This window comes from Gopherus evgoodei, chromosome 2 (genome assembly GCF_007399415.2).
Source record: "Gopherus evgoodei ecotype Sinaloan lineage chromosome 2, rGopEvg1_v1.p, whole genome shotgun sequence".
In the NCBI taxonomy this organism is placed as follows: domain Eukaryota; kingdom Metazoa; phylum Chordata; order Testudines; family Testudinidae; genus Gopherus; species Gopherus evgoodei.
Genome location: NC_044323.1, coordinates 269132117 through 269141931, shown reverse-complemented (window position 1 = coordinate 269141931; position 9815 = coordinate 269132117).

The window sequence follows — 9815 nt, the reverse complement described above, 5'->3', positions numbered from 1 at the left end:
TGTGGACAGTCAATGCCAGCAAATGTCTCGCAGCCCACAATCAGATTATCCTGATAGGCCGCATGTGGCCCACAGGTTGCCCACCACTGGTCTAAGGGAATTGTGTGTGACTTCATTACAAGGTTATTGTAGTACTACGGAAGTTCACATTTGTTGCAGATTTGGTTTAATCTAATTATAGAACCTACCACAATTTGGGGGTCTCTGCCCTGCTTTTTGACTGTCTGTCCAGAGGTTGGCACTCTGTTGTGAGCCACTCCAGAGAATGTGACAGAAAGGATGCAAAACGAGGGGTGACACGGCCAAAGTGACAGACTGGGGAAATGATCTTTGCTGTAGTATTCTGAATGGATTAATAATTTATATTGCCCGAAGAATTCCTATGAGTTTACAGAACAGGTAAAAAGACATGCTCCAGGAACTGAACAGCTTGCAATCTAATTTTAAACGGGAAGAGTGAAAGGTGTTCCAGGCATAGGAGTAGCATAGAGCAATACACAGAGGTGAAGTAGAATAAGGAGCCCAATATGGCATTGAGGCTGAGTTAACTGGCAGAGTAGACTGTGGGGAGGAAAGAAATTAGACAGAGCTATAGGCTAGTAAGGGCAGAACAACCACCTTCTCCTTGCAGTACAGAAGATATGCTTATTAGTGCTGGCCTGGAATAGAGAATTAATGTATTACCTGATTTCAGCACTGAAGCCAGTCAATTGACTCTCTGCATCTGCATAGTATCCATAAAAATAGACTTAGAAAGAAGGCTATCATTGTATCACTGTGTCTCGGTTCCTGTGCACATTTAATAATGAAAAATAACAGTTTTATTTTACCAGAGAACACACATTGAGTCCAAGACCTCATTTCAACAAACGCATTTGAGAAAGCATAAAGCTCATATTTTATTGGCTCTCGCTAAACACAAAGAATACCAGGTTTTTCATATTTCATGTTAAATAGTTTTGGCAGCTTTTTCTAACAAGTATTATTAGTGAAAAGTTTGTTTTTTTAAAAAAAGTTGGAAGACTGAGTATGAAAAAGTAAAAAGAATCATAATTCTGTGATATGGGGAATTATTGCAATGCTGACAGAATTAAATTTGTTTCATTAGTGAGGAATCATTTTAAAAGGCAAAACATACAAGAACATTTATTGAAATTAATCAAATTACTAATTAGATATGACAACAACATTCTGTAATTTTTTGCATTTTATAGGTATTTTTTATAAAAGGATATGAAATGCTTTAAACTAGTTATATGAAGATGATAAGATTGAGGCTTCATGTCTCAATATCTCAGTTAGATCCATACAGGCATATCAATCCTCTGTGCTTAGGCCATTGAATTCACCAGGGCTGTATGCAAACATAAATGCCTACACATATTACAAGCCCTCTTTCCGCAATAAGATTATAATTCTGCAAAGTTTACGCACTTGCTTAACTTTATGTATTAAGAGCAGTTCCATTGATTTTGATGGAAGCAGTCTTACTGCGTAAAGTTTTTGTAAACTTAGAGCTAGGGGGAGGGATTGCTCAGTGGTTTGAGCATTGACCTGTGCTAAACCCAGGGTTGTAAATTCAATCTTTGAGGAGGCCATTTACAGAACCAGGATAAAATCCCATTTGGGGATTGGTCCTGCTTTGAGCATCAGGTTAGACTAGATGACCTCCTGAGGTCCCTTCCAATTTAAAAAAAAAAGTTTTGTTTTTTTTTTCAAAATAAATAAATAAAGTAGTATAGCCGAGGGAAAATGCTATCCTAGAATGATAGAATCACATCTGTGACAGATGAGAAAGACCTATTTGACCACTCAGTCCATCACTGTAGCAGTGCAAAATTGTCACTTTGTACATTTTCTGGTGCTGTCTCTAATCTGGTTTTTCTAGGCTTACGCAATAAGTCTTCCACTACTTCTTTTGGAAGGTTATTCCCCAGCTAATTAAATCTCATTATCCAAGAATTTCTTCCTGTTATTCAGCCTAAGTTTTCCCCTATTTTAATGTCATCATGTTACTTCTATTTATATTCCAGTCTGGTACCCAAAATAGTCTCCTCTTCATCTTTTGGGGGAAAATTCTTTTCACCATTGCTAAACTAAGTATGATGGCTTGTACATGGCTTTGTCACCACTATTTCAGGCTCAGACAGAGCTGTCTGCTTGTATAGGAGAATGTGTTGTAATGGAAGGTCATGTGCCTGTCTTCTTGGTGGAACATGAAGTTGGGCATGCAGATGAATGCTTGAGTATCACTTACTCTTGTCCATTTTGTCATAGTCGCTATATGGGGCCCACAACCACTGCTATTCCCTTTCTCATATTTGATGAGTCAAAAGTCAAACATAAAAGAGCTATAAGTTACTTGTGATAGAGAAGTACATTTTCAAAATGGCTAAAAAGGCAGATCTGAGTACTTTTACCTCCACCTACCTGTTTTACACTTGCAGTCAGATAGTTAGAAGGCCATATGTTTGTATTTGCTCTTGCAATTTAGTTCTTGGACCAGATTTTGAAAGTTCACTGATAATTTATAAGATCTCCTGTGTCCTTTTGTGACATCTTGGCCACAATTCAAATACCCAAGTACCATGAATCACAAGACTTACTTGACTTTTATTGTTTTATCCTTATAAGCTTGGTACCATTCTGTTTTTCTGAATTTTTGTCTAATTTTCTTTCTTACATTCATTTCCTTTTATTCTAGTACTTTTTAAAAACCAAAACTTGTAATGAGTTATTTATCAAAGTGACAATCTAATTTTATATTTATAATGATCCTATATGGGATGGAGTTTTTTGCATGCTATTTACTGCAAATTAAATAACATAAATCTCTGTTTATCTTAACAGAAGTCAATATCTGCTTAATATTTACTACTGCATTATTGAATATATCATTGTCATCAACAGGTCTAGACAATCAGCTGAAATGTGTAATTCTTTCCCATGTTGCAAATTTGGTAATTTCACAGCCTAGCATAGTTTGTGTCCATACAATGTATGGATCATTGACACCTCTTTTGGACATCCTATGGTTATTGGGTTCATTGGTAGCACAGTTCTTGGAAGGATTCCATTTTTCATTTTCTGTTACCACCTGTCAGAGACCAGGACATGGGCAGTCATGTCTAGTGGTTGGAACCATAGTTAGCCCCACTGGTTAGAATGGAAGTCAACAGCCAGAAATCGGAGCCCAGAGTTAGAGACTGAGTCAAAGGCCAGATGCCAAAGCCAATGTCAAGAATTGGAGCTGAGAGTAAGAGATGGGATAACTGGAGTGAGCTCAGTTCAAGGCAGGAGCAGGGCTGGGTTCACAGCTGGCAGAAGCAGGATTAAAAATATGTAGGAGGCAGGAGCGAGGCTGTGAACAAGCTGGAACTATCACAGTAATGGGCTATTGCAAACTGCTGCTGCTGGGCTTAAGAGCTGATCTTCTGACTCTTCCCACCAATTAGTTTATGTAGTAAATCAGGCAGCCTACTACAGGCCAGATGCATTCATTAGGTTGCCTGGAGACTGGCTTATGAATGGTGAAGCCACAAGTAATTTATGTAGGCTTTTGCAAAAAAGCCCCAGTAAAGCTTTACTTTGATCACCTATTCTGTATGCAGAATGCTCTATATTTCATAGGAAAGGTATTTTATAAATATTTTAGGGAATTTTGGAAATGTGTATTGGTACTATGTTTTATATATCTCTCTAGCTATAAAATCAAACTTACTTAGTACCAGAAGTCCAGCTTTAGAGCCCTAGGATAGAGAGGGAAAAATCTAACTAATAATCTGCTAAAGTATACCTAAAGTCAGAGGCTGTGGAGCACCATTTAAAGAAAGGAAAGCATAGATCTGCCTCTCCTCGCCCGACCCTCTTCTTCCCCTCTCAGGTGCCCCAACTCAGCAACAGTCTGTCCTCTGTGGTCCATAAGCCCCTGCACCTACACCAACCCTTTCCAAATCTGATTGAATGTCACTGTGACCTGGTGCTTGGGGTCACACTGCCACTCAGGTTTGGTCCAGATGAAAAGTGTTTGGGCGATGGCCTGGGTGGCTCCTCCCAGCTCTTCCTATCCCCAAATAATGCCCATCCACAAATGGGTGGCCAGACTGTGGGTGAAGTGCTTATAAGAAAGAAAGAAAGTTCTCCCTTTCTTTGTCTCAAATAGTTAATATTGACCTAGTTAAAACAGTGCAAGTTAGTTATATGCAGTAGAGAGAACATTTCTCCAACATTTTCATATAGATAAAATTGTCTTTAATAATGGAGCATTCATCCATTACTCAGTCTGCAGATCAGACCTTCTGCAATGTACTTTCCCATAATTACTGTGGAAGACACAGCAGGATTCATACATAGGTCTCCAATTCTCATTCTTTAGGGCCCATTCCTAGTCTGTGAGATGCTGAACATGTTCAAGTCCCGTTACTCTTGATGGGAGTGAAGGGTGCTTAGCACCCTGAAGATGGACTTCAACCCCTTAATGTCCAGCAGAAGTTTAAAAGAGTCATCCAGCCCAGCTACAGTTGTAAAGCCATTCAAAATAATCCAGAATAAAACTGGAATAGATCATGGGAATTCCTATTGTGGATGTAGAGATGAGCCCTACGAACCCAGCATAGCATAGTTTTTAAATTATGCAGTCATGGAGATCATGAGAGCTCTTTTATACAGCTATTAAGGGATGTTTTAACATCTACAGGTCAGTGACACTTGCACATATGCTTATAAGGAGCCATAGCCTGACACTATGTGGATGTCTAACTGGATATTGCCAACATTCTGTGTGCTAAAATGCTTTGAAATATCAGGACCAGATTTCCTCTTGCACCAAGGACTTATCTACACACAATTTTTGTACCACTATAATGTTTTTGGTTTAGAAACTGACATCATTTAAAAAAAGTATAAATCTTTAGTGATGATAGAATATGTCAGTATAAAGGTGCTTATATCAGACTAGCTTATTCCTGTAATGGGAACATGCATATTTCCTCCTTTAGAATCTGATACATCCAGTTCTGACTCCTAAATCATTTTTTACCATACATTATAAACCTCTGAAAGGCAATGATTTACAATGGAAATGCTGACAATCATATTAGACCTAGAGGGTATGGGCATAATAACTTAAACGTACATGCCTCTAAATTGTTTTGTGGTTTATAAAGAGCTGTGAACAACTTTAGTTTTCTCATGATTCCATTAAAAGCAGCAAAGAATCCTGTGGCACCTTATAGACTAACAGACGTTTTGGAGCATGAGCTTTCGTGACATGCATCTGAGGAAGTGGGTATTCACCCACGAAAGCTCATGCTCCAAAACGTCTGTTAGTCTATAAGGTGCCACAGGATTCTTTGCTGCTTTTACAGATCCAGACTAACACGGCTACCCTCTGATACATGATTCCATTGTATTGTGAAGAAAAACTAAAATGGGCATTAAATATTACCAATTTTTATTATAGGTTGAAAACAATGTAACAGTTGCTTCCCTTCTCTCACACACAAACTTTAGTAATACTGTTGTTAATACCATTAATTCATTAATATTTCTTTAGATTTATATCATGCGAAAAGCACGTATGCTGAAGAAACAGATTAAGATAAGGAAAATCATAACCTACTCTGTTTTGTGTTGCATCCTGAAAGTAAGCATATGCAATAATGAATGTAAGCTGTACATTTTCTCATTCCTAAAATACATTCAAGATTGAGGGGTGATATCCAAAAAAGGGCCATTCTGGGACTTGTCATACAATATGCTTTGTTGCCATTATCCTTCTTTTGTAGGGGTTGCCAGTTTGGGTGCTTCCACAGCTCATAGCTGTAATGTATCACACAGAGAGAGGCAGGCTCTCAAATAACCAAGTTCTGAACCATTTAGACCTTATAGGCAAAAACTAAGCACTCTGAACTCCATTCACAAGCCATTAAATAGTCAGTGCAAGTCATGGAGCACCACTGTTAATTCTGATGTAACTTCATCTTCTGAATGGTTTCACTGTCACACATTACTGTACTGTAGTCTTGAGACGAAAAAGGCATGGTTAGCTATGGTTTTCTGAAAGAAAATGTGACAAACGTGTCACGGACAGATTTTAAAAAGCACATCATCTTCTAGGAATCAAGTTCAATATGCAGATATAGTCTAGCACAATCCTCCTGGTTGCTTCCCTCTTCCTGCCGGTTCTACCTTGGTACTGACTGAAATGAAGCTCAGCTAGCTAATTCCTATCCGAGTTTAACGTCTGGACCTGAAAATATGAGCCTCTATTGCTTGAGCTACAGAATCAGGTTCCTCAGCTCAAATACTGCAGGTAACTCAAATCTCTGTGTATGCTAGCAGATACAGGAGGACAAAGTTCTTATAATGTTGGCAAAGGTTACACAAGTCCCAACGTCCTGCAGACAGTTTGCCATACATTCCACTTCCCCAGATGTGGTATTCCAGTGGTTACTTATCTTCAAAGTTCAAAATGTGCACCTTATTTCCAATTCAATTTTTTCTAGCTTCAATTTCCAACCATTGAATTTTGTTTAAATAGATGAAACAACATTCTAGTGTGTGATATCTTCTCCTAATGTAGATATTTATAGACCGAACAAGTCACTTCTCAACAGTCTTGTCAATACATTACATTGATAGATTTCCTTATATCTCTCATTGTAAGGTCTGTTTTCCAGATCTCAAGTCTTTGTATGATCATAGTGTCTAGCAGCTCTAATCATGTCCCAGGACACCATTGTGCTACACACAGGGCATATAGCTATTTACTTTATCCTCTCCAGTTTTCTGAAATTCTTTTTAGAGTGTAGACATCAGACCTGCAAAGATTATTCAAGTAATGATTGTTTCTACTGGTTCCCTGTTTATACATCCAGGGATCACATTATGTCTTTTAGTTACAATATTGCACTGAGAACTAATGTTCGCTTGGTTACCTATCATGGCCTCTGAGGTCTTTTCAGAGTCAATCTTTTCCAGGGTACTCATGCCCCTCAACCTATAAATAACTTGAAGAGAGAGTATCCAATGAGTTTAGATGGTAGTTGAGAAACAGGTAGATTCAAAGGTACATCTTTTAAGGATGTGGAAAAACATGGCTTGTTTGTATATCAAATGGAAGAAGCTAGAGGTGATGGGAAAGCTCAGGCTATTTAGGGAAGAAAGTTAGCAGTCAGGGTTTATAGGAACACACTGAGTGGTGAGAAGTGAAGGATAGAATGAAAATCAAAGTCAGTGATGACACAGAAGAGGAGGAGGGGGATAGGTTGTTAGGGAATCAAGTTTATCCTTGTTATAACTCCTTTAAACCTTTAAAACCTTCAAACATGATGTTACGTTACTCTGGATATGCTAAAGCAGCGAAGAGTCCTGTGGCACCCTTTAGACTAACCGACGTATTGGAGCATGAGCTTTTGTGGGTGAATACCCACTTCGTTGGCTGTATGTTGCTACCCACTTCGTCTGGATATGCTGTTACTAAAATAATAATAAGAAAGTCTACAGTTGCCTTTGCTTCCTCATTTCATTAGCTAATTTCATTCACTTTGCCTCACTCATTCTATCAAACTAAGCATGAAAAGTATACCAGCTTTGCAACTAAATAGATCTGTTTGAATTCTCCACAGTATAATGATTTAACTACTAATAGACTAATGCATCTAAATAAATCAGTTTGAGTTACAGAAAAGATTCCAGTCTTCATACCTGAAGTGTCTGATCCAAAATATCTGTGAAACAGGCAGAAGAAAATGGGGAGGAATAAGCAAGATAGAGAGATATAAAGGTAAAAGGCTGTAATGACCAGAATCAAGAGGTATCTTGGAGAAGGTGCTTCAACAACATATGGGCCTTCTACTGAGTATTTCTTAGTGGTAGAAAAAATCAAAGTCTGGGGAATGGTCTGAGGATATTCTTTCCTTCTCTCTGCATGGAAGCCTCTTTCTCCTTACTTCTCCTGTGCCTAAACCCACCTCCATCCAATTTGTCCCATTCTTCTAGCTGACATGTAGATTGGGATTTCTTGCCTCAGAGTTACAAATACCCCAGAAAGGGAGGTTGTTTGTAACTCTGAAATGTTTAGTATCAGAGGGGTAGCCATGTTAGTCTGTAAAGCAGCAAAGAGTCCTGTGGCACCTTATAGACTAACAGACATATTGGAGCAGGAGCTTTCTTGGGTGAATACATGCATCCAACGAAGTGGGTATTCACCCACAAAAGCTCATGCTCCAATACGTCTGTTGGTCTATAAGGTGCCACAGGACTCTTTGCTTCTGAAATGTTTGTATCTCTGAACAAAAAGATATGGTTCTTTCAGAAGTTTACTGCTGAACATTGACATAATATAGATTTGAAACTTTACTATGCAGAAGAAAAATTATGCTGTTAACCAGCTTAATTTACATGAAACAAGCACAGAAACAGTTTGCTTACCTTGTGAAATCTTTTTTAAACTTCCTCTTTATTTTTTTAGTAGTTTACATTTAACACAGCACTCTAGTGTATTTGGTTTTGTTTGTTTGTTTGTTTGTTTTTTATCTCTGCTGCTGCCTGATTGCTTACTTCTGGTTCTGAATGAGGTGTGCAGTTGACTGTTCAGTTCCTAGCTCTGTTGTTCATAACTATGAGGTTCTACAGGACTATCTTTATTACATATATATACTGTTCTTAGCACAATGGAGTCCTGATTCTGGATTGGGGTCCTAAACCCTATTGTATTACAAATGAAAAATTATAATAATCCTTAACTGAAAAGGGGAGAGTGACAGAAGCTTGAGGAAATACCCTTAACACTCTGTTAACACTAATTATTTTCAAATAATAATATATTTTAATTTCAGCCACTTTATGATCAGAATAATTTAAGATTATTCCATCTGGTGCCTGATTAATACAAATACTGCTGCTTTCACCACATATCCTTGAGTGACATTGCAGACAATGAAGTTTTGTTGCATATGATAAAACTCAATAAATATTTTCACTCAAAAATTCACTGATTATTTTTGTAAGAAGGAAAAAAATGTCTAGCAACCCTAGGGAAAATGGTTTTGTTTACAGTAGAGGGATTTGGATATTTACCTGAAATTTAGGGTTATTTTTCTGTTAAGCATGGACAAAATTGGTGAGACCATGGCAGCTATTTAGGAAAATTCTGAAATGATCTTTTAAAATAAACAATGAAAATGGCCACAAAAATCCTTTTTGCTATAGTTCATTTTAGTTATGTGAAGGAGATGTGGAAAGTAATATTCTAACAGCCTACATTTTCTTGAATTGGACAAAAGTAGTATAGGTGGTAAATTATACAGTTCACTTACAGGGCAGCAGGTAGCTTTTGTATGCTGCTATTTGAATTACTTTAAGGTGGTTTGTCACATGGCTTTTTTCGGGTCAAAAATAAGATTTGTACTTGTAGGGTCATCTGATAGAAAGAGCAGCTTAGCCCCTGATATTACACTTGTAGCTCAGAAACCAATTCAGAAAAATATATATTTCAACCCAAACTTTTATAGTTAAAGGACATTGGTTATTTTGATATCATAGTCAATATAATTTCTTGCGCCAAATGCTTGCAATTGTTATGTAATCTCACATTGAACAGTGTGTTATTTCTCTCTTTTTTTCTTTAATCTGTGTTCTAAAGGCCATAGATCCATATGTAAGTTGTAGTGCAAGCTTCTAAACAAATTTCACATTGCCAAAGTATAATATAGCTGCTGGAAAAGAGATGGAATCCATCCATCAAGGATTAACACTCAAAAACAGTTTATAAAAAATAAAAGACAGATGTTATGATCTTTTTAAACTATCTA